The sequence below is a fragment of the Eurosta solidaginis genome, chromosome 1 (assembly GCF_040869045.1).
Source record: "Eurosta solidaginis isolate ZX-2024a chromosome 1, ASM4086904v1, whole genome shotgun sequence".
Taxonomy (NCBI): Eukaryota; Metazoa; Arthropoda; class Insecta; order Diptera; family Tephritidae; genus Eurosta; species Eurosta solidaginis.
In genome coordinates, this window is record NC_090319.1 from 131,925,421 (window position 1) to 131,948,428 (window position 23,008).

Here is a 23,008-nt window from a genome sequence, read left to right on the forward strand (position 1 = left end):
TTATTTCACAGAAATAAAAAATGTGCTCTTAAAGAGTTTTTAATTACAAGAAAATTGGTGTTTGAATTGTCGGTAAAAGTCTAGTTGAAGGGTCGACTGCTAATACGCTAGCAAAAATATTGATAGAGGTGTCAAAAGACGCGTATTGACCTCGACAATAATAATGTGAAAAATAAACTCAATTCAGTAAAAAAATAACATAACATACATAAATTTTTCAATTCACATTGTCACTTTTATTTCATTTTGGTCTGCGAATATGGAAATTACCGATTCAAAACTAATGCTGCGAGCAAGGCTGGACCCCAAAGCCAATGTTCCAAGGCTTTTCAAGCGATTGTGGCTCATACAAATTTTTCACGCGAGACAATAAACGAAAAGAACGCTCCCCTTCAGCCACACTGACTGGAAGTGTGCAAAATATTCCTAATGCTATGCAGATGTTCGGAAATAATACTTCCATCTTCAAGTAATGAAATTTCTTCAGAAGTTGAAATGGTGGCAGCGAATCACATCCCAAATTTGCTAAGTGGATGGCTTTGAGATGAATGATTTCATCTATTAGATCCGTAGAAATATCGATACCATAAATCGTGCAAAATGCCGCTGCTTTTTCTCTGAGATCTTCTTCCGTCAGATCCTGATACTTCCACAAAATACTAAATTTATTCGCAATGTCATTTACCGCTTCGAAACGTCTTGTCATGTTACCAATCAAGCAGTCCAAAAGAACGCAAAAAACTTGCTGTTTGAATTGAGTTTCGGAATCACACTCAGGTGATTCGCCAGGTAATTCATCGAACTGGCGCTTTCTTATCTTCCTTCTTTTCTCTGCGAAGGTATTCACAACTCCTATACTCCCTGCCAGAGTCTTACATTCTTGAAGTATGATCGACCATTGATCCCTGAACTTCTTCAACTCATCAATCAGGCTACGCATATTTTTTCTGTTTCCACGTCCAGTGTGACATTTCTAGCTTGCAGTACCAGATTTCGATGGTTGATTACCATCAACACTTTGAGCCAAATGGAGGCTAAGAGGATACACACAAATTTCCCCATATACGCTTCAATACCTTCCAAATCCGTTACTGTTTCTGAACTCAGATTTAAAAGCTTGATTTCATCAATAGATTTCTTGCGGACTGTGAGTTGGAAAAGATTTCACACTATCCACACGAGCAGACCATCGTGTTTGTGACATGATGTGCAAGGAGCAATTAGTTTTTTCCCCATCTCTGAGGGCTTGCGTAAAGATATTATACATTTTCTGCGTAATACCGAAAAATGTGATGACTTCTGTACAACATTCAGCAGCTTGCACTCCACATAAATTTAAACTGTGACAAGCACAAGGTGCAAATATTGCCAGGGAGCTATCTCTCAGGATATGACTCTGCGCTCCTTTGTAATGACCGCTCATATTAATGCCATTACCATACCCCTGGCCACGGCAGTCATCCAGGGGAATATTGTGCTTTTTTAGAGTGCTGCGAATCAGCTCAGCGATAGCTTCTCCTGTTTTTGCGTTACAATCGACAAACTCTAAGAAGCGTTCTTGGATTTTCCATTTTCCGGAGTCCCTGCCTAATAAAACATAACGCAATATAAAAACAGTCTGCTCAATATGCTCCGAATCAGGGGTCGCATCCACTATTACTGTGTAATACTTGACGGACTTTCTCTCGCCTTCTATCTTTCTAATTACTTGACTTACACAGATTTCTATGAAGTAATTTTGTATTCAATGAGACAAATAATGAGCTTGGAGACGATTCTTTTTCGTTTGAGATTCCCTCACCTTCTCCAAATGGTCATGCAATAGGGGTCATAACTGCTGATCAGTTCCAAAATACTCCAGCGAGCTGCTTCATTTTTAAGGGTTTCCGCTAAGAGGTAAGCCACTGAACTTGCATTTCGAATTCTCATTTCATATTGGCGCCACTCTATATAGCAAGTTTCATGATTTTGACTATTTTCATGTTCAGGAATTTTGTCGTGTGACCTCTTTCAACCTTTTTCTTTAGAATAACCTAAAGATTTTGTCAAAATTGATCGGGTATTTTCGGAAATTTTGCAGAAAAGCCGGCATGGAAAACAACAAAGCGCTTCTTTTGTTGCACTCGAAACGAGCCAATCACGTTTTACTTTTTTCCGTTTTTTTAGAGTAGTATGGAGTGTGATTTGAAGGAAATGGCGACCACTTAAGTCGTTCGGAAGTCGAAATAAAATGTGATTTTAAGTTAGTTGAAGCATTTTTGACAGATGGCGCTTACAAAATTGTGTCAAAAACGTTTATCTAACTTAAAATCATCCCTCTCCGCGCCCTAAAAGTATTTAAAAACAGAATACATACATACTTTCGAAAATACTTTGAAATCGAAAGCTTACATTTTGGTTTTATTAAGCGCTGTACGCAGATCAAAAAACATTCAAGAAAAAATTTGCATTTTTCTTGAGCATGAAAATAGCAGTAGGCACAAAATTTTGGCATTTCACGATGCATGGAAATTTATACATGAATAAAAAAAAAAGAAATGTAAGGCGCGATAACCTCCGAAGAGATCTAAGGCCGAGCTTCTCTTCCAATTTTCGTCGTGCTCCTCTTGATTTTTCCTTACAAATTGGCCGGACGGGACCTACATGTTTTATGCCGACTCCGAACGGCATCTGCAAGGCAGATGAGTTTTCACTGAGAGCTTTTCATGGCAGAAATACAATCGGAGCGCTTGCCAGACACTGCCGAGGGGCCGCCTTTGAAAGAGTAGACATATATAATTTTGTACATGAATTATCTATGGCTACTCAAGTTAGGCTATTGATTTTGAATCCGTTTGTGCTTACTTTGCTTGTTGGGTATTTGTTTTTTTGTGTGTGTGTCAGTATTTTATTTAGCTTGATTTCCAAAGAATAGTTTACATTTGTTATACTCAGTTGAGCAGAGCTCACAGAGTATATTAAGTTTGATTGGATAACGGTTGGTTGTACATATATAAAGGAATCGATATAGATATAGACTTCCATATATCAAAATAATTAGGATGGAAAAAAAATTTGATTGAGCCATGTCCGTCCGTCCGTCCGTCCGTTAACACGATAACTTGAGTAAATTTTGATGCATCGTGTAGGTTCCTGAGCACTCATCACAGATCGCTATTTAAAATGAACGATATCGGACTATAACCACGCCCACTTTTCCGTATCGAAAATTTCGAAAAACCGAAAAAGTGCGATAATTCATTACAAAATACCGATACAGCGACGAAACTTGGTAGATGAGTTGAACTTATGACGCAGAATAGAAAATTAGTAAAATTTTGGACAATGGGCGTGGCACCGCCCACTTTTATAAGAAGGTAATTTAAAATTTTTGCAAGCTGTAATTTGACAGTCGTTGAAGATATCATGATGAAATTTGGCAGGAACGTTACTCCTATTACTATATGTACGCTTAATAAAAATTAGCAAAATCGGAGAAGGACCACGCCCACTTTAAAAAAAAAATTTTTTTTAAAGTAACATTTTAACAAAAAATTTAATATCTTTACAGTATATAAGTAAATTATGTCAACATTCAACTCCAGTAATGATATGGTGCAACAAAATACAAAAATAAAAGAAAATTTCAAAATGGGCGTGGCTCCGCCCTTTTTCATTTAATTTGTCTAGGATACTTTTAACGCCATAAGTCGAACAAAAATTAACCAATCCTTTTGAAATTTGGTAGGGCATAGATTTTATGACGTTAACTGTTTTCTGTGAAAATGGGCGAAATCGGTCGATGCCACACCCAGTTTTTATCACAGTCGTCCGTCTGTCCTTCCGCATGGCCGTTAACACGATAACTTGAGCAAAAATCGACATATCTTTAACGAACTTAGTTCACGTGCTTACTTGAACTCACTTTATCTTGGTATGAAAAATGAACGAAATCCGACTATGACCACGCCCACTTTTTCGATATCGAAAATTACGAAAAATGAAAAAATGCCATAATTCTATACCAAATACGAAAAAAGGGATGAAACATGGTAAGGTAATTGGATTGTTTTATTGACGCGAAATATAACTTTAGAAAAAACTTTATAAAATGGTTGTGACACCTACCATATTAAGTAGAAGAAAATGAAAAAGTTCTGCAGGGCGAAATAAAAAACACTTAAATCTTGGCAGGTATTACATATATAAATAAATTAGCGGTATCCAGCAGATGATGTTCTGGGTCACCCTGGTCCACATTTTGGTCGATATCTGGAAAACGCCTTCACATATACAACTACCACCACTCCCTTTTAAAAATCTCATTAATACCTTTAATTTGATACCCAAATCGTACAAAATCATTCTAGAGTCACTCCTGGTCCACCTTTATTGCGATACCTCGAAAAGGCGTCCACCTATAGAACTAAGGCCCACTCCCTTTTAAAATACTCATTAAATCCTTATTGCACAAACGAATTCTAGAGTTACCCCTGGCCCACCTTTATGGCGATATCTCGAAACGTCGTCCACCTATGGAACTAAGGATTACTGCCTTTTGAAATACTCATTAACACCTTTCATTTGATACCCATATCGAACAAACACATTCTAGAGTCACCCCTGGTCCACCTTTATGGCGATATCTCGAAAAGGCGACCACCTATACAACAACCACCACTCCCTTTTAAAACCCTCATTAATACCTTTAATTTGATACCCATATCATACAAACACATTCTAGAGTCACCCCTGGTCCACCTTTATGGCGATATTTCGAAACGGCATCCACCTATAGAACTAAGGCCCACTCCCTTTGAAAATACTCATTAACACCATTCGTTTGATGCCCATATTGTACAAACAAATTCTAGGGTCGCCCCTGGTCCACCTTTGTGGCGATATCTCGAAACGGTGTCCACCTATCGAACTAAGGATTACTCCCTTTTAAAATACTCATTAACACCTTTCATTTGATACCCATATCGTACATACGCATTCTAGAGTCACCCCTGGTCCACCTTTATGGCGATATCTCGAAAAGGCGATCACCTATACAACAACCACCACTCCCTTTTAAAACCCTCATTAATACCTTTAATTTGATACCCATATCGTACAAACGCATTCTAGAGTCAACCCTGATCCACCTTTATGGCTATATCCCTAAATGGCGTCCACCTATAGAACTATGGCCCACTCCCTCATAATACTCTTTAATGTCTTTCATTTGATACACATGTCATACAAGCACATTCCAGGGTTTCCCTCGGTTCATTTTCCTGCATGGTTAATTTCCCTTATGCTGTCACCATAGCTCCCAACTGAGTATGTAATGTTCGGTTACACCCGAACTTAACCTTCCTTACTTGTTTTTATACTCAGTTGAGCAGAGCTCACAGAGTATATTAACTTTCATTGGATAACGGTTGGTTGTACAGGTATAAAGGAATCGAGATAGATATAGACCTCCATATATCAAAATCATCAGTATCGAAAAAAAATTTGATTGAGCGATGTCCGTCCGTCCGTCCGTCTGTCTGTCCGTTAACACGATAACTTGAGTAAATTCTGAGGTATATTGATGAAATTTGGTATGTAGGTTCCTGGGCACTCATCACAGATCGCTATTTAAAATGAACGATATCGGACTATAACCACGCCCACTTTTTCTATATCGAAAATTTCGAAAAACCGAAAAAACGCCCACTTTAAAAACAAAATTTTTTTAAAGTAAATATTTTAACAAAAAATTTAATATCTTTACAGTATATTAGTAAATTATGTGAACATTAAACTCCAGTAATTATATGGTCCAACAAAATACAAAAATTGAAGAAAATTTCAAAATGGGCGTGGCTCCGCCCTTTTTAATTTAATTTTTCTAGGATACTTTTAATGCCATAAGTCGAACAAAAATTTACCAATCCTTGAGCAAAAATCAATATATCTTTACTAAACTCAGTTCACGTACTTATCTGAACTCACTTTGTATTGGTACAAAAAATCGCCGAAATCCAACTATGACCACGCCCACTTTTTCGATATCGAAAATTACCAAAAACGAAAAAAATACCATAATTCTATACCAAATACGAAAAAAGGGATGAAACATGGTATTTGGATTGGTTTATTGACGCAAAATATAACTTTAGAAAAAAACTTTATAAAATGGGTGTGACATCTACCGTATTAAGTAGAATGAAATGAAAAAGTTCTGCAGGGCGAAATAAAAAACCCTTGAAATCTTGGTCCGTGGTATTATATATAAATAAATTAGCGGTATCCAACAGATGATGTTCTGGGTCACCCTGGTCCACATTTTGGTCGATATCTGGAAAACGCCTTCACATATAAAACTACCACCACTCCCTTTGAAAAGTCTCATTAATACCTTTAATTTGATACCCATATCGTACAAACACATTCTAGAGTCACCCGTGGTCCACCTTTATGGCGATATCTCGAAAAGGCGTCCACCTATAGAACTAAGCCCCACGCCCTTTTAAAATACTCATTAACACCTTTCGTTTGATACCCATATTGTACAAACGCATTCTAGAGTCACCACTGGTCCACCCTTATGCCGATATCTCGAAAAGCGACCACCTATACGACTACCACCACTCCCTTTTAAAACCCTCATCAATACCTTTAATTTGATGCCCATATCGTACAAACACATTCTCGGGTCACCCCTGGTCCACCTTTATGCCGATATCTCGAAAAGGCGTTAACCAATAGATCTAAGCCCCACGCCCTTTTAAAATACTCATTAACACCTTTCGTTTGATACCCATATTGTACTAACACATTCTAGAGTCACCCCTGGTACACCTTTATGGCGATATCTCGAAAAGGCGTCCACCTATAGAACTAAGCCCCACGCATTTTTAAAATACTCATTAACACCTTTCGTTTGATACCCATATTGTACTAACGCATTCTAGAGTCACCCCTGGTCAACCTTTATGCCGATATCTCGAAAAGGCGTCCACCTATAGAACTAAGCCCCACGCCCTTTTAAAATACTCATTAACCCCTTTAATTTGATACCCATATCGTACAAACAAATTCTAGGGTAACCCCTGGTCCACCTTTATGACGATATCTCGACACGGCGTCCACCTATGGAACTAAGGATCACTCCCTTTTAAAATACTCATTAACACCTTTCATTTGATACCCATATCGTACAAACATATTCTAGAGTCAACCCTGATCCACCTTTATGGCGATATCCCTAAATGGCGTCCACCTATAGAACTATGGCCCACTCCCTCATAAAATACTCTTTAATACCTTTCATTTGATACATATGTCATACAAACACGTTCCAGGATTACCCTCGGTTCATTTTCCTACATGGTTATTTTCCCTTATGTTGTCACCATAGCTGATTACGTGTAATTCGGGACGATGGGGATTCGCTCGCACGTAACACCAAAAAAGAAATGTAAAAGAGAAGGAACTAGTTAGTGACTTATTGAAAAACAACACTTTCACTAATCTAATTAATAACAAACTTTCTTTATTCAATAATTCAAAAGTAAGGGGAAAAATTAAATTGTAAAGTATTTCGGAAATCACTTTAACTTAATGGTATGGAATTTGCACTTGAAACAATGAATGCTTACCTTCGGTTTGGTTGCTGGAGCTCACTTGCTGATGTTCAAAAGAAAAGTGAAGTGAAAGAAAAAGAAAGAGTCCATGGCACCCGCCGATTGCTAACTTTCGTCGAGTTTTCCCCTACTTAATTAGTTCTCGGCTGTGCAAGGACAGTTACCGGTAATAGTTAAGTATACGGGCCGTATTAGGGTGAACTAAAAGTTATTTTAAAAATATTTAGGCTGGTGGCCTAAACATGCCGGCCCCCTTGCGGCGAGCAAGCTGAGAACAAACAACCAGTCCGAATTGACATCTAAGATTATACATGTAGCGATATATTGGGTGTACAGAATATGAAATAAAGTAGGATTCGTACGTTGTTCTCCATCGCCTTGTGGTGATGGCTCCCATTTCTCGATAAATACTGTGGATGAGAGAAAAATGGTTAATACATAAATACGTGGTTCTATTTAGTTCAATGCACCTTATTAGATTAAAATGCGGATTCGAAGGTATCTGTAGATATGTTGTCGATATCAAAATGTATTCTGGGATTGGCTTATTGTTGGTAGGCCCCCGATATGACCAGGCCAAAGATGGTAGCCTGAGCTAGTAGCCCGTTAATCGTGGACGGTGGCGTGCCGCTGATCATAAGACTAGCATAAACATCAGCGCCGAGTGTAAGTCGCACTGGTGCGGCGCGGTAAAAATCGGGGTCTGCCAACCGCATAAATTGGAAAGGCGTTGCGATTGTGGAGTATACGCTAGCGATCGGGTTGAGACGGTTATGGCGTGTTATTACTGTAGCTTGGGTGATTACCCTCCCTGCTACCCCATACTTCCCGCGCAATATCAGTGTACATCTCGTTGGTGGCGTGGAATCCATGCGCTCCAGATGGAGTTCGTTCGCCAGATTGGCATCAATCACTGTGTTTGTGGAGCAGGGATCGATGAGTGCGCGTACCAGATGCAGGCGTCCTCCGGACTCGATGCGAACGACTGCCGTGGGTGCGATCGCGATAAACGATCTTATTATCGATGGTGTGGCTGGGGTTGCTATAACTCGGCCGGTCCTAAAGCGTTTGGGCACTTCTTTTCGTCGGACAAGTGCTCGCCCACGGTCTTCTTCTCGGGATTCATACGGGACCATTCTACCCGATGTGCGCCGCGATGAGCGGAAAGGACGCGTTTCCGCGTCACCACGTCTCACATGAGTAGAACGGGGGGGGGGGGGGGGGGGGGGGGGTGGTCGGAAAGGACGTGTTTCAGAGCCACCGACGTGTGATTTCTGCTTGCTCCCAGTTGGTCGTACAGCTTCGGTTTCTAATTGCCGTTGTTGTTCGTGCCGTAATAGCGGTCGGAAAGGACGTGTTTCAGAGCCGCTCTGTTGTTTAGGAAGGGTAGCCAATGCCGCTAATCTTGCTGCTTCTTCTTCTTCGGCATCCTGATCACCCATTTGTTGCGCCCAAGACTTGGTTCTTTCGGTGAGGGCCAGGGATACGGCCCCGTCTGAGCTTTCTCCGTCATCGAGAAGGTCGCTTGTGGTTTGCTTCCATTCCTTGGTTTCGTCCAGGTGAAGGGTAGTATGATGGTGCTCGTTGCATCGATAGCACTTGGCCTTGCTTGTGCATACCTCGTGACTGTGGAAAGGGGACAAACAGTTGATGCAGTAGTTATGTTTGCGAACCGCCTGCCACCTCTCTTCAGCGGACATCCTGCGGTATTGTGCGCAGAATCGTACGCCGTGATTTGCAGCGCAAAGGCGGCATGGTACGGAGAAATTTCTGGAGCGCTCCTCTGTCTTGACGCGAGTTGCCGTGAAACGAGTCATTCTAAAAACATAAGCGAGCGTTATTACATTGATTTCGTCTACATGGATGGCTAGTGGGTTTATGTATGAGGACGTTTTTTAATATTTGCTATTATTATTTAATTCCTTAATTTTGTAGGTCTGAAACACATTTGTCGTATTGGTATCTGTATCGACTCGCTTATTTATCCACCCTAACTTAGGTTCGGAGTTATGATTTGACGAGGCACGAAAATCGCGTGACGACAATTTTGCTTACCGTACCGTAAGTGTGTTTATTTGTCACTAATGTGCGGTTAAAATGTATTCGCTCCTCAAGGGAAAAAATAAGACGTTAGTGGCAACACTGCTCGCTTTGACAATTCATTGAGCTCCTTGTCATCAAGGGAAAAAATCGTATACCTACAAATGGCTGAGGAAATGCCATTTTTCAAAAAAACGTGGGTAAGTTAGCAGGAAATATTAGTAAAGATAGTAAAAATTCCTTTATTGTTTATTTTTTAACTCTTCTTTTTTTCTTTTCAGGTCGATGCAACTCTTGATCCCTCGCGGCACAACCCGGTTACTAACAAAGCAAAACTGCAGTTACCAAGCCTAAACACAAAACAGCGGAGCGGCTGGAACCTCACAAAAATATGGAAGCCCATGGCGTGGCCCACGGACAACAATCACTGACAGAATTGGTTGGGGTAAAGGAAGATTTATTTTATTTTTCTTTACTATGTGTTATTGTAGGTAGGCAATTGACTTTTTGCATCTTTTCATATATGTTTGTATGTAACTACTATTAGTTGTTAATAATTATTTTATAGCACAATTCCTATTTTATACATTTTTGCTTAAACACTGAGTTCTAACATGATTAATGAGTGTACCCTTCTGTCGGAATTGCTTAGGGCAATAGTAACAACTATGTATATGGCTTTTCACCAGTATGTGTTTTCATGTGGTTATTCAAGGTGGACAACTGTCGGAAATTCGATTCGAATACTTTGCACTTTAAGGTTTTTCACCGGTGTGCTTCTGATTATGATTAGCTAAAGTACTTTGTTTCGAAAAAGCCTTACGGCAAATTAGGCATGGAAATGGGCGGTCTGGACTCTCCAACATTAAACTATCTGCTTCGTTTTTGAACGTAGACTAATTGTAGGATTAAATTTCTCCTTCGTAACAAGACTGTTACAGTTGTATTACTATCGAGAAAATGCACTAATGGATGATATGTTTGTAATTGCTGATGTACCATATTATTGAGTTGGGATGTTCTCCTCCTTGTGACACGAGTGTAGTTGTAGTCATGGGATTTATGCCTTGCGGTGGTGCCATTGCTCTTGTTGTGGAAATTGCCTTTGCATGGCAGGCGACTGGGGTGTGTGTCTTCATGTGCTTGGTTAAAGTTGCCTGCTGTCGAAATTGCATCGAACAAAAGGAACACATGCGTATAATATTCACCAGAATGAATCTTTTTGTGGTTGGTTAATATGGCAATTTGACTAAATAATTTTTCGCATATTTCGCATTTATATGGTTTGTGATCAATATAAGTTCGTTCCTGATTTTGTAGTGTACTTAGCTGCGGAAAACGTCTTGTACAAACATTGCATTGATCGGGGTTAACTAGCTCATTTGCCTGCGGTGAACTATAGCTGCCAGTGTAAAGAGTTTTCGTTATAGAACGATTTTGATACTCAATAGTTTGATTTGGAGGCAACTTCTGGTTGCGATTATTCAGTTTAGTACCTGGTTGATAGTTCAGCGGTGTGTTGGGGTGCTTGATTCTTTATGTGTTTTAATATGATTAATTAATGTACTCTGTTGGCGAACTTGTCTGCGCATTAGGATTGGCTGCTGTGGTGTATGCGGAAAAGGTTGGTTCACTATCTCATCATGATCAGCCCAAGCTGCTAAATACGATGGAGTCGAAACACCTATGTCAGGCATATCTGGTGCAGCGTTGTGAGCCAGTAGCAGTCGAACAATGTTACTATGACCGTTAAGGCCTGCATAATACAGTGGCGTACAACCGTTGACATCTTGGCTGTGTATGCCTGGACTTCGAGGAAAGCTTGCAAGTGGTCCACTACTTCGCTTTGAAATTTGTTCTAGTGCTTTTCCACAACAGCAATATTACCAATGCGAGCCGCTGCCAGTAGATCTTGATCTTTGCCCATTGCATTGCACGGTTTGCGGGGCACGCCTTAAATCAGATAAGTTTTACAAATTGACAGGCTAAAGAGTATCTCCTATGTTATTCAGGTGTACAATGAATAAATAAATAAAAATTTTCCCTGCCCAAAAACAACAAATCTAATTCATCGTAAAGTCGTTGATATTTGGGAACGTTTAGGTGATCTGCGGCTGAAGGGGGCTTGCAAGGCGTTGATTAGAAACGCAATGCCATGTTATGTTATGCATAGGCAGGTTTAATTGACAAATTGGTCATCGCTTGCCATAAACTAACAACGATAGAGCATCAAATAGCAATTACAAGCCAAGCACAGTTGAGTTGCAAGGGAGTTGGTGGAAATCGTCATGTTAATGATTAAATCTGTCGAACAGCAGGATGCGCTTGCAGCCTCTTTAGGTTATATATTTTGCATTGGGCTCTGCTAATAATAAATGTGTGTGTGGGGGGGCTTGGTGGACAAATGGTTTCGGGGTAAGCGTTAGTAGATTTTCACTACTCACACTGTGGTAGTTCGATAATTAATCAAACAAATTGGGAGCAAGTAAACCTTTTTTTGGGGAAAATTTGCCTGGAAATACACATGTCGCCGCTTCAATGTCGCGCTTTACTACGAGTTCAGGGATTATCCATACAAATCATTAACCGGCGAGATGGGTGTCTGTATGTGTTTGGATGACATCCTTTTGTCACCTCGAGATTATAATAAATTGTTTTTAATTAGGTCACATCACGAGTCTCTGGGGTCCGGAAACCATAGTTGATTTAGTTTGAGCTTCTCTTTGTATTGGTAATCATTTCTCCTAAAACTTTTGTGATTAGATCTTCACTTGCAATAGTTTCCATTAATCATTTTTTATACCAAACCGTAAAGGTTTCCTTTTGCCCACTGGATAATTTTGTTTTTTTGAAATAAAAGTTAAAATAAAAAATGATTGGAAACTTTTTGTGCTCCACGCACGTGAGAAAAAACCTTTGTGCACCAAGCTATCAGCTTTTAAAATTTAGGAAAAAACCTTTTCTGTCAGCCATGAAAGTCTCAGAGGAGCATCTTGAAGATATGCTATTATTATGAGTAAAATTTTGGGAACGTGTTGGTTTGGCCCCCATTTTTTGTTTGTACGAATGTGACTCCGCCACCAAATAGGAGGTGTGTGAATGGCTCCGCTAAACATAGGAGCGTACATTTCACTCATGCCAAAACATAGGCAGTTGTATGAATGTGACTCCGTCAAATAGGAGGTGTGTGAATGGCTCCGCTAAACATAGGAGCGTACATTTCACTCATGCCCAAAGCAAGGCCATGGGCGCATGAAAGCAAGTCTTGCGCCGAGGTGAATTAGCTAAGTTATATATATATAGATATGGCCTAACCAATGCGTTCCCACTTGAGCTCATATTCACCTTTATAACTAAACATTAGGCAATCTAAACCCAATGCCATCTGCAAGGGTGTCCTACTGTTTAGATAAAATATAGGTTTGCAGACAGGAAATTCTCCTGTTGTATAATAATTTCATGGCTGATAAGAAAGCTCTTAAACCTAGACTTATTTTAAAGAGCAATTGGCTCACCGCATCGTTGTTTTGAAATTTGTTCCTAGGGAGTGTTGCATGAAGGGTTTGCTGGTCTTGGATAATTTGTAATAGGATAATAAGAATTGTAGACAAGCTTCAGATCCCTAATTCGGTGTCACACCCTGACTAGAAAAGAAGTGGAATTAGGGAGAATGAGAAGTGGGATATTAAAGATCTCCGACCCTCTCGCAAGGAGGAAGCAAGACCAACTTTGTGATTGGTCTCGTCGTGTGCCCTCTCGCCGTATCAAGCTCGACGACTCGAACTCGATTGTCGGCTCCATAATGGAGTTTGGTTATTCGTCCTAATCTCCATTCGTTCGGAGGTAAATTTTCCTCTTTTATGACTACCAGGTCCCCTTGTTTCAGATTGGCTTGTGGGTGTTTCCACTTGGTGCCTTTTTGCAATTCGGTGAGATATTCGGACTTCCACCGTTTGCAAAACGTTTGATGTAATGCCTTCAGCTTCTCCCAGCGGTTGACAAGTGAGGCACGATTCTCACTGACGTCAATCTCTGGTGGGGCTAGTAGATGACCGCCAATGAGGAAGTGTCCCGGAGTGAGTGGTTCCAAGCTGGACGGGTCGTTGGAGGAGGGGCTCAGAGATCTCGAGTTGAGACAAGACTCAACTCTGCAAAGAAGGGTACTGAACTCCTCCATAGTAAATTTGTAGTCCAACGCTATCTTTTTGAAGTGGTTTTTAAAACTTTTGACTCCAGCTTCCCACAGTCCGCCCATATGAGGGGCGGCTGCAGGTATGAAGTGCCATTGAAGGGTTTGGTGAGAGTACTTCGATAGGGTTTGGTTACGCGCATCGGCGAGGAAAGCTTTGAGTTCGGATCGAAGTGCTCGAGAGGCACCGACGAAGTTTGTTCCGTTGTCGGAGTATATGTTCTTCGGACATCCTCGCCTGGCGACAAACCGATCGAAAGCTGCTAAAAAGGCGGCGGTACTGAGGTCACTCGCGACTTCTAAATGAATCGCCTTGGTGGCAAAGCAGACAAAGAGGCAGACGTAACCCTTTGATATGCGGCATCCTCTTCCGCTATAAGATTTGATGTCAAACGGTCCGGCAAAATCTACCCCCGTATTGGTGAAAGCCCGGGAAAAGGTGGTTCGCTCTGGAGGTAGATCTCCCATCAGTTGGGTTTGGGTCCATTTGCGGAATATGGTGCAGGTTTTGCAATTATGTATGACCGATCGGATCATATTTTTTACCCTAGGAATCCAATATTCTGTGCGTAGGCGACGAAACATAAGTTGGTTCTCACCATGCAGGGTATCTTTGTGGATGAACTGGACAAGAAGTCGTGTGAGCCGGCAGTCATAAGGCAGAATGATCGGGTGCCGTTCACTGTAGGGAAGATCCTTGGCCCCTGAAAGACGACCGCCCACCCTCAATATGCCCCTTTCATCGACAAGGGGGGTAAGAGGCAGGATCTCACTCTTTGATCCGATGAGTTTCCCGGATTTTAAACTCGAAAGTTCCTCCGAATAATGCTTCCGTTGGTAGAGAGTTATTAAACGATTTGTCGTGGACTGAATTTCATTGGGTGAAATGAAGTACGATTCCGCTTTAAAGGAAGATTTTGTTTTAGTATTGGTTCATTGCGAAAACCTTATAATATATGATATGACCCGCAAGGCTCTTGAAAGTTCTGAAAACCTTTCTAGGATATCCTCATTTCCACTTATTTTTGATGTGGGAAAGGCTTTTACGCGCTTTTGCTCAATATTTGTCTGATACTCCTTTTCTTGATTTGGCCACTTTGAATTGTCTTCTTGTAACCAAGAAGGTCCCTGCCACCACAAGGAGCTTGCGGTTAGGTCTTTTGCTGACATCCCTCTGCTGGCCAAATCTGCTGGGTTTGATGCAGACTCTATGTGGTGCCAGGCACTGTTCCCTACCTTTTCTACGATTTTGGTTACTCGATGAGCAACAAATGTTGACCAAGAGCAGGGAGGTTTTTTAATCCACGCTAAAACGATCGTTGAGTCAGTCCATAGATGTGTATGGAATTTTCCCAAGTTCAGGTTTTCGCGCACTGATTCTAAAGTTTCGGCTAACAAGACTGCTCCACACAGTTCTAATCTGGGTAGCGAAATTGTTTTTACGGGAGCTACTCTTGTTTTCGCAATTAGTAGGCTGACGTGGACCTCCTCATTAATCCTTGCCCTAAGAAATATTGTAGCTGCATAGGCTTTTTCGGATGCGTCGCAGAATCCATGTAATTCAACGTCCGCATTTAGTGTAAAATTTACCCATCTTGGTATCTGAATATTGTTAATATCCGGGTAGTCCTCCATAAAGGTTTGCCATTTATCTAGGGTACGCGTGGACACTGTCTCGTCCCAGTCAGTTCCCTCCAGCCAGATGTTTTGCATTATGATCTTGGCTACTATGATGACTGGGGCGAGCCATCCCAAAGGATCGAAGAGTTTGGCGATCGCTGAAAGTATTGCCCTTTTCGTCAGGACCTCACGATTTTCGATAGGTTTTGCGGTAAAATAGAAATAATCCGAATGCGCGTTCCATCTGATGCCTAATGTTTTGACTGTACTCGCATCCTCGAATTCCAGAAAATCTTCGTTTAGCAAGTGGGATTTTGGGATTCCTTTCAGTATTCGGCTGCAGTTCGAAGTCCACTTTCGCAAAGAAAAACCTGCTGACCGTAGTGCGTGGGTGACTTCCTCCCGAGCTTTAATTGTTGACTCGATGCTGTGGCCTCCTGCTAGCACGTCATCGACGTACATGCTTGTACGCAGAATGCTGGCTGCTATGGGTGATGAAGTCTCTACATCATCTGCTAGTTGGTGCAGTGTCCTTATTGCCAGATAAGGAGCACAGTTAACTCCAAACGTTACTGTCTTTAATTCATAGACGTTGATAGGATCCCCTTGATTATTGCGAAATACTATTCCTTGAAACTGGGTTTGGTTGGGCATTACCCATATTTGGCGATACATCTTCTCTATGTCGCTGTTAAAGACATATTTGAAGAATCGCCAACGAAGGAGCAGAATTGTTAGGTCGGCCTGCAGTACGGGGCCGGTGTATAACACGTCATTCAAACTAGTGCCTTTGGCAGTGGGACACGATGCGTTAAAAACTACTCTTACTTTTGTAGTCGTGCTCTCCTCTTTTATTACCGCATGATGAGGCAAAAAGTAGCAATTTGTTGAATGGGGAGGGATAATTGTGGGAACTTTTGTCATATGCCCTAATGTTTCGTATTCCGATAATATTCTGTTGTATTCAGTTTGTAGGGCTGTCGTTTTCGATAGGCGCGTCTCGTTTCGGTAAAACTGAGAGCAAGCGCTTTTCAGAGAGGGCCCTAATGTGATGCTGTTTGGAAACCCCTGCTTGAATGGTAGGGCTGCGATGTATTTCCCATCGGTATTCCTTTTTGTTGTCGCTTTGTAAAATGCCTCGCAATAGACATTATCCTCAGTGAGGGACCTTTTCTTAGGGATATCTTCTAGCTCCCAAAAGGCAGTCAATTGTTTCTCGATGCTGATTTCATTAAAAAAAGATACTCGGTTATTAATTGGCTGAGTTGCTTCTGTGCGACCGGTTAATATCCAACCGAAGACGGTTTCTTGGGCGAGAAGCGTATTTAAGACGTTCTTCCGTATGCCGTCTAGAATTACTTGAGGATAAATGTCGCCTCCTAGGATTAGGTCAACTGGTTCGTTAACGAAGAACCTTTTATCCGCCAGAACAAGATCAGGGAACTCTTGTTGAGTCATTGCGTCAACTTGACATGTTGGAAGATCCCCTGTTAACTGAGGTAGAACCAGAACGACTGTATCAATGCATACTAAGGGGTCTATGAGGGAACCCAGTCTTATGAAGCAGGATTCTTTCACCTGCGCAGATGGTGTATTATTAATGCCTGAAACTTGGACGTGCAATCGTTTCGATGGCAGATGTATTCTGTTTTTGAGTCTTTCTGTGATAAACGAACATTCAGACCCAGAGTCAATAAGTGCTCTCGCGGAGAAATCCACTCCATTATAGTTTATTTTCACTCGTGCTGTGCCTAGTAATACCCCCTTTGTTGTATGTGCATGACAGGAAGAGACGCTATTAATATTCTCTTTTCTCTTTTCAGAGTCCATCCTTGCCCTTGCCTGTTGTGAAGTGGAGGGTACGTTATCATTGTAATGTTGGTTGCCCCTTTGGGGCGTTGTTGATGTTGTTTTTGGATTAACTGTCGGAAGGTGGAGCAAGGTGTTGTGCCTTGAGTGACATGAGTTGCAGTTGAATGGACTCGTGCATCTTGTCACTGTGTGCCCAGCCGACAAGCAGTTCAGACAACAGTTGTTGCTTTTCACATAAGCTATTTTGTCTGCCGTGGACAGCTTACGGAATTTTTGGCAGTTTCGTAATTTGTGCTCCTTACTGTTGCACATCTTACATGCCGTTTTCGGAACGCTGGCTTGGTAAACTCCAAGTTTTGTAGGCATTTCCTTTGAACTATTCGTGTGAGTTTTGGGTGGCTTGGATGGTTTGCTACCCTTTATGTCAGACACAGTTTCTAGAGTCTGAAAACGGCTTGACAAGAATTTGTCCATATCTTCCCATTTTGGGATGTCCGTTTTCTTCTCTACGGTTTGTTCACATAGCGCCAAGGTGGATTCCGGGAGCTTTGTGGAACATAAGTATGTTATAATTGCATCCCAGTTTGTAATGTCGATTTTGTGACATTGAAGCGCCGATATGCAATTATTTATTTCGCGTTGTAATTTTTTTATTGCTGTTCCGCATTCGTATTTGACTGCCGTAAGATTAAACAAAAGCTTCAATTGCGTGTTCACTAGGACACGCTTATTCTCATACCTGTCTTTTAAGTTTTTCCAGGCTGTTTCAAACCCTTCATTCGTCAGGGAGCACCTTTCTACTATTTCTTTTGCTTCCCCTTGAGTTTTCTGCCTTAGATAGTAAATTTTTTCAACATCTTGCAGATCCTTGTTGAGAATATATAAGGCCGTGAACATATCTCTAAAAGCCGGCCAAGAAAGGTAATCACCTTTAAATACATCGGTATCGCAAGGGGGCAGCCGGATTTTATGTCCATGATTCGGATTGGTTTCCACTTTTGTGGCAGGGGCATTTGCAGGTGGTGCTAATTTTTCCACTTCAGCAGCGATTGTAGCCATGCATTTCATATAGCATGCGAAACAGCTTTTATTTTTCTGCTTAATGCATTGCAGGTCCTCTTTCGTTATATCTGTAGAGTTGAGGAGACCTTCATAAAGTGACTTTGTCTTCTTCCATAGTGATTTCAGCTCCTCTTGCTGTATTGCAAGGGTGTGTTTGTTTTGTTCAGCGATTGGCTTCGCATTGAACTCCTGCTCAAACTCCACTATGGAGTCTGTCATTCTTATGTAGGTCTCCATTTTTTTTATTATTTTAAATATCTTGTCTCTTTTAAGGAACGAGAGCGGAAGTAATGACTCTGGAGTATTGTGCTTGCAACGAAAGCGAAAATATAAGAATTGACACAGATAGAAATCTGTTTCAAGATTTAATGTGCCTAATTATGTGTGTATTGTTGTTGAAGTTTCTAAGAGTGACACAGATAGAAATTTGGATGCAAATTTAATGTGTCAAAATTGTTATTTGATGAAAAAATGAAGTGGGCTAATTGTGCCAAACCAAATTAGTATTCCAAGAAAAAGAAATTGATTACGTGTACTTCTTCGACCGTGAAAAGCGTAATAAACTTATTTATTTTGATTTGTTTTCTTGTTTGATACACAATTTTGAAAATAACTTTACCTACCAGCCACTAGCCATCCAATGGTGTATATAAGTCGCAGTGGCTTGGATATTGTGTACAAGTGTATAAACTGAAGTGAATCCGTGACAAGTTTACAAAAAACATCAACCAGGTGGAAATAAAGGTGTTGTGTACTTCTTATCGAAAATTCGAATGAAAGGAGACTATCCCTAAGTCTTATGTTGCACAGTGCAGTGGAGGTGAGGAGAGAAAAAAAAATTTTTTCACTGCCTGTCTGCCTTGAGCTGTGTCGGAGGACTCTTACCACTGGTGGGGGAGTCAACCGATAGTCAAAAGGCGATTGGTGTGTTTAAAAAACACGAAATTTCCACCTACTTCGGATTATAAACCTATCACAAGTTCACTTCTATACGTTCAAGTATTGCAAAAAAAATGGTGGTGCATGAACCAATAAAACCAACGTACCTTGTGTCGCTGAAGTGATGATATGTTTTATGATATGTGGGTAGATGTGCGGACTGTATGAAGTGTTGAATGTATGATGTGCGGAATGTATGAAGTGTTGACTGTATGATGCGATGACTATATGATGTGCGGACTGTATGATGTGATGACTGTATGATGCGATTATAATGTGATGTGCAGACTTTATGATGTGATGACTGTGTATGTAAAATGCTCGCTATTACCACTCGTCGCTAATTAATGATCGCTAGTATTTCTTTTAATTCCCACTTATTTTTTTGCAAATTTTCACCGTCGATTCAAAAAATTTGTTGAAAAATTTTCACTTAAAATTTTTAATGCGCTGGCTGAATATTGTGTTCACTTCGATTTTCCTGGCGCGATAGGACCAATGATTACGTGTAATTCGGGACGATGGGGATTCGCTCGCACGTAACACCAAAAAAGAAATGTAAAAGAGAAGGAACTAGTTAGTGACTTATTAAAAAACAACACTTTCACTAATCTAATTAATAACAAACTTTCTTTATTCAATAATTCAAAAGTAAGGGGAAAAATTAAATTGTAAAGTATTTCGGAAATCACTTTAACTTAATGGTATGGAATTTGCACTTGAAACAATGAATGCTTACCTTCGGTTTGGTTGCTGGAGCTCACTTGCTGATGTTCAAAAGAAAAGTGAAGTGGAAGAAAAAGAAAGAGTCCATGGCACCCGCCGATTGCTAACTTTCGTCGAGTTTTCCCCTACTCAATTAGTACTCGGCTGTGCAAGGACAGTTACCGGTAATAGTTAAGTATACGGGCCGTATTAGGGTGAACTAAAAGTTATTTTAAAAATATTTAGGCTGGTGGCCTAAACAATAGCTCTCAACTGCGTATGTAATGTTCGGTTGCACCCGAACTTAACCTTCCTTAATTGTTAAAACCCTCATTAATACCTTTAATTTAATGCCCATATAGCTCTCAGCTGAGTATGTAATGTTCGGTTACACCCGAACTTAGCCTTCCTTACTTGTTCTCTTTTGTTTTGTTTTATTATTGTATTTTTATTTTGCATACAATAAACATTTTCTTTGTGTTTATAAAAATAAAGTGCTCTTATTCTATTTATTTATTTATTTATTTATTTATTTACAGTCTTGTAGACCTAAATTAGGTACATGTATGTATGAGATCATTATCTAAATGGTAGTGCTTTGCAATAGTGATATAATAATTTCTTAAATTTATTGATATTTGGACATTGTTTTATTTCAAATGGTAGATCATTGTACTCTCTCAATCCCTCGTAGTATATATTGTTCTTGTCGAATTCTGATCGAACAGCTGGCAGACGGAAGTTATTCCTGTTTCTTGTGTGGTAGTCATGAACCTCGTTGTTGTATGTTACTCGGTCATTTAAATATTTCGGCAGGTTGCCTAGTTTCATGTTGTGTATGAATTTTAGAGTGTAGTATACAATGAGTTGCTTTACACTCAGCCAATTTAAACTTTCTAACATTTCATGTATTGGGGTATCATATCGTTTTCTAAGAATAAACCGCATTGCTTTATTTTGTTTCACCTGTAGTTTTGCGATGTTCGAGTCGGCTAACATGAATAATATCGTAGGGCAGTATATGAAATGAGGTTCTACAATGGACCTATAAACCATAATTTTATAATATTTGCTGACGTGCGTGCATTTCCGGAACATAAATCCAATTTTTTTTTGATATCTTTGCCTCTGTATACTTAAGATGCTCATTGAACTTAAGTTTCTCATCAATTATAATTCCTAGGTATTTAATTTCTTTAACTTTTTGTATGGTACTATTTGCTATTTTCAAGGCTAAATTATTTTCTTTTGCATTCTTTCTTCTCATGGTCATCCATTTCGTTTTTTCAATATTTATTTTAAGCTTATTTTGACACAACCAGTTATAAGCAGCATTCAAGTCCGCTTGCATTTTAGTTATAGCTTCAATCTCCGACGAACAACTTATTGTCAATAATGCATCATCTGCGAAGAGTCGTATCTTGCAGTGGCTAAGACAGCTCTTTATATCGTTTATATATACAATGAATAATATTGCAGCAAGAATAGATCCTTGTGGAAGACCTATGTCAACATCAACTTCCGGCGACGATGTGCTTCTAATTATGGTTTTCTGTTTTCTGCCAGTAAGGTAGCTTTTAAACCACCGCAGTGCTGTATTACGTACCCCAATATTATGCAGTTTCATTAGTAGGATGACCCTGTCGATGGTTTCAAATGCCCTTTTTAGGTCCAGAAAGACCGACACTGTTACTAACTTGTTTGATAGGCTTTGTTTCCGTTCCGCTATAACCAGGTTTAGAGCGCTTTCACAAGAGTGTTTAGTTCTGAACCCTGATTGTTCACATATAATAATTTGATTTTTATTCAGGTAATCGAAAAGCTGGTCTTTTGCGATTTTCTCTAAAATCTTTTCATCACTAGGCAACGTATTAATAGGCCGTATTTCCTCTGGTTTTCCAGTCCCTTTAACTTTTTCAACTGGTATCACTGTCGATGTTTTCCAGCATGCTGGGACTACACCTTCTCTAAAGCTCTCATTAACAATACATGTATAAGCGTATCCCAAATATTCCATACTGTCTTTATATACACCTTCTGTTACCAGTTTTTTTCCTCCATACTTATTTTTTAAATTAGTTGCTGTTCTCAACAGCTGTTCCACATTCATTTACTTCAGTTCAAAAACACTCCCCCTAATATCCTCTGTGGCCTCATCTGATGTAGCTGGTTCAATGGTATTACATATTGTTGTGATGCTCTCGACAAAGAACTGATTCAAATGGGTCGCGATATCGGGGTCTCCTTCAATAACTGTACTATTTATTACTATACGTTTTACTTGCGCTGTGTCATGACTCATGTGTATGGCATCTTTAAGACATTTCCACATTAGTTTCTGATTGTTGTAATTAAGCGCTATTTTATTTTCCATGTATTGCTTCTTTTTTATTTTTACAAGTTTTTTATATATATGTACGTTTTGTATAGCTATAACTATCCCACTCATTTGTACTCTGTGCTATTTTGTAAAGCTCATATTTTAATTTGTTTAACTCCGTAAGCTTCCGGTCATACCATTTATTTACTAATTTAATTTGCACTCGTTTCTCGTAGGTAAGCGTTGCCATTATATCCCCTAATATATTGTTAATAGTTTCAACTTTAAGTCCTATATCACATTTATTCAGTTCCGATATATTGTAATTCCTAAGGAGAGCAACCAGACTTTCCTTTGTATAATTATCCCAGCATACGCGGTTTTCATATATTCTCATTTTGTGTCTTTCTTGAACAGGTATTTTGAAGCAGATCGTTTCATGGTCTGATATTCTATGGTTTTCTAGATTTTTTATTTCAATTTTATCATTGTTACTATTAAGAAGGTTTATTTTTGTCTGTGACACTTCTGTTACCCTTGTATCACAGATGACATGATATGAAACTTCTCGCTCTCTGAGAGCGCGTGAAAATGTGCATTTTTTATAATATTGGCCATAGATACCATCATCCTCAAAATCAAATTTGGGCATTTCAGAATAACTTTGGGGTATTTTACATGGTAAAGGTTTAATTTATAATTTTCACTGAAAATTTACTC

The 23,008-nt window shown here is 39.9% G+C and overlaps 1 pseudogene; it reads right to left on the minus strand.

The window, feature by feature from the left end:
• Window positions 1-10,222: 10,222 nt before the first annotated feature.
• Window positions 10,223-11,338, minus strand: LOC137237831 (zinc finger protein 879-like; annotated as a pseudogene).
• Window positions 11,339-23,008: the final 11,670 nt, after the last annotated feature.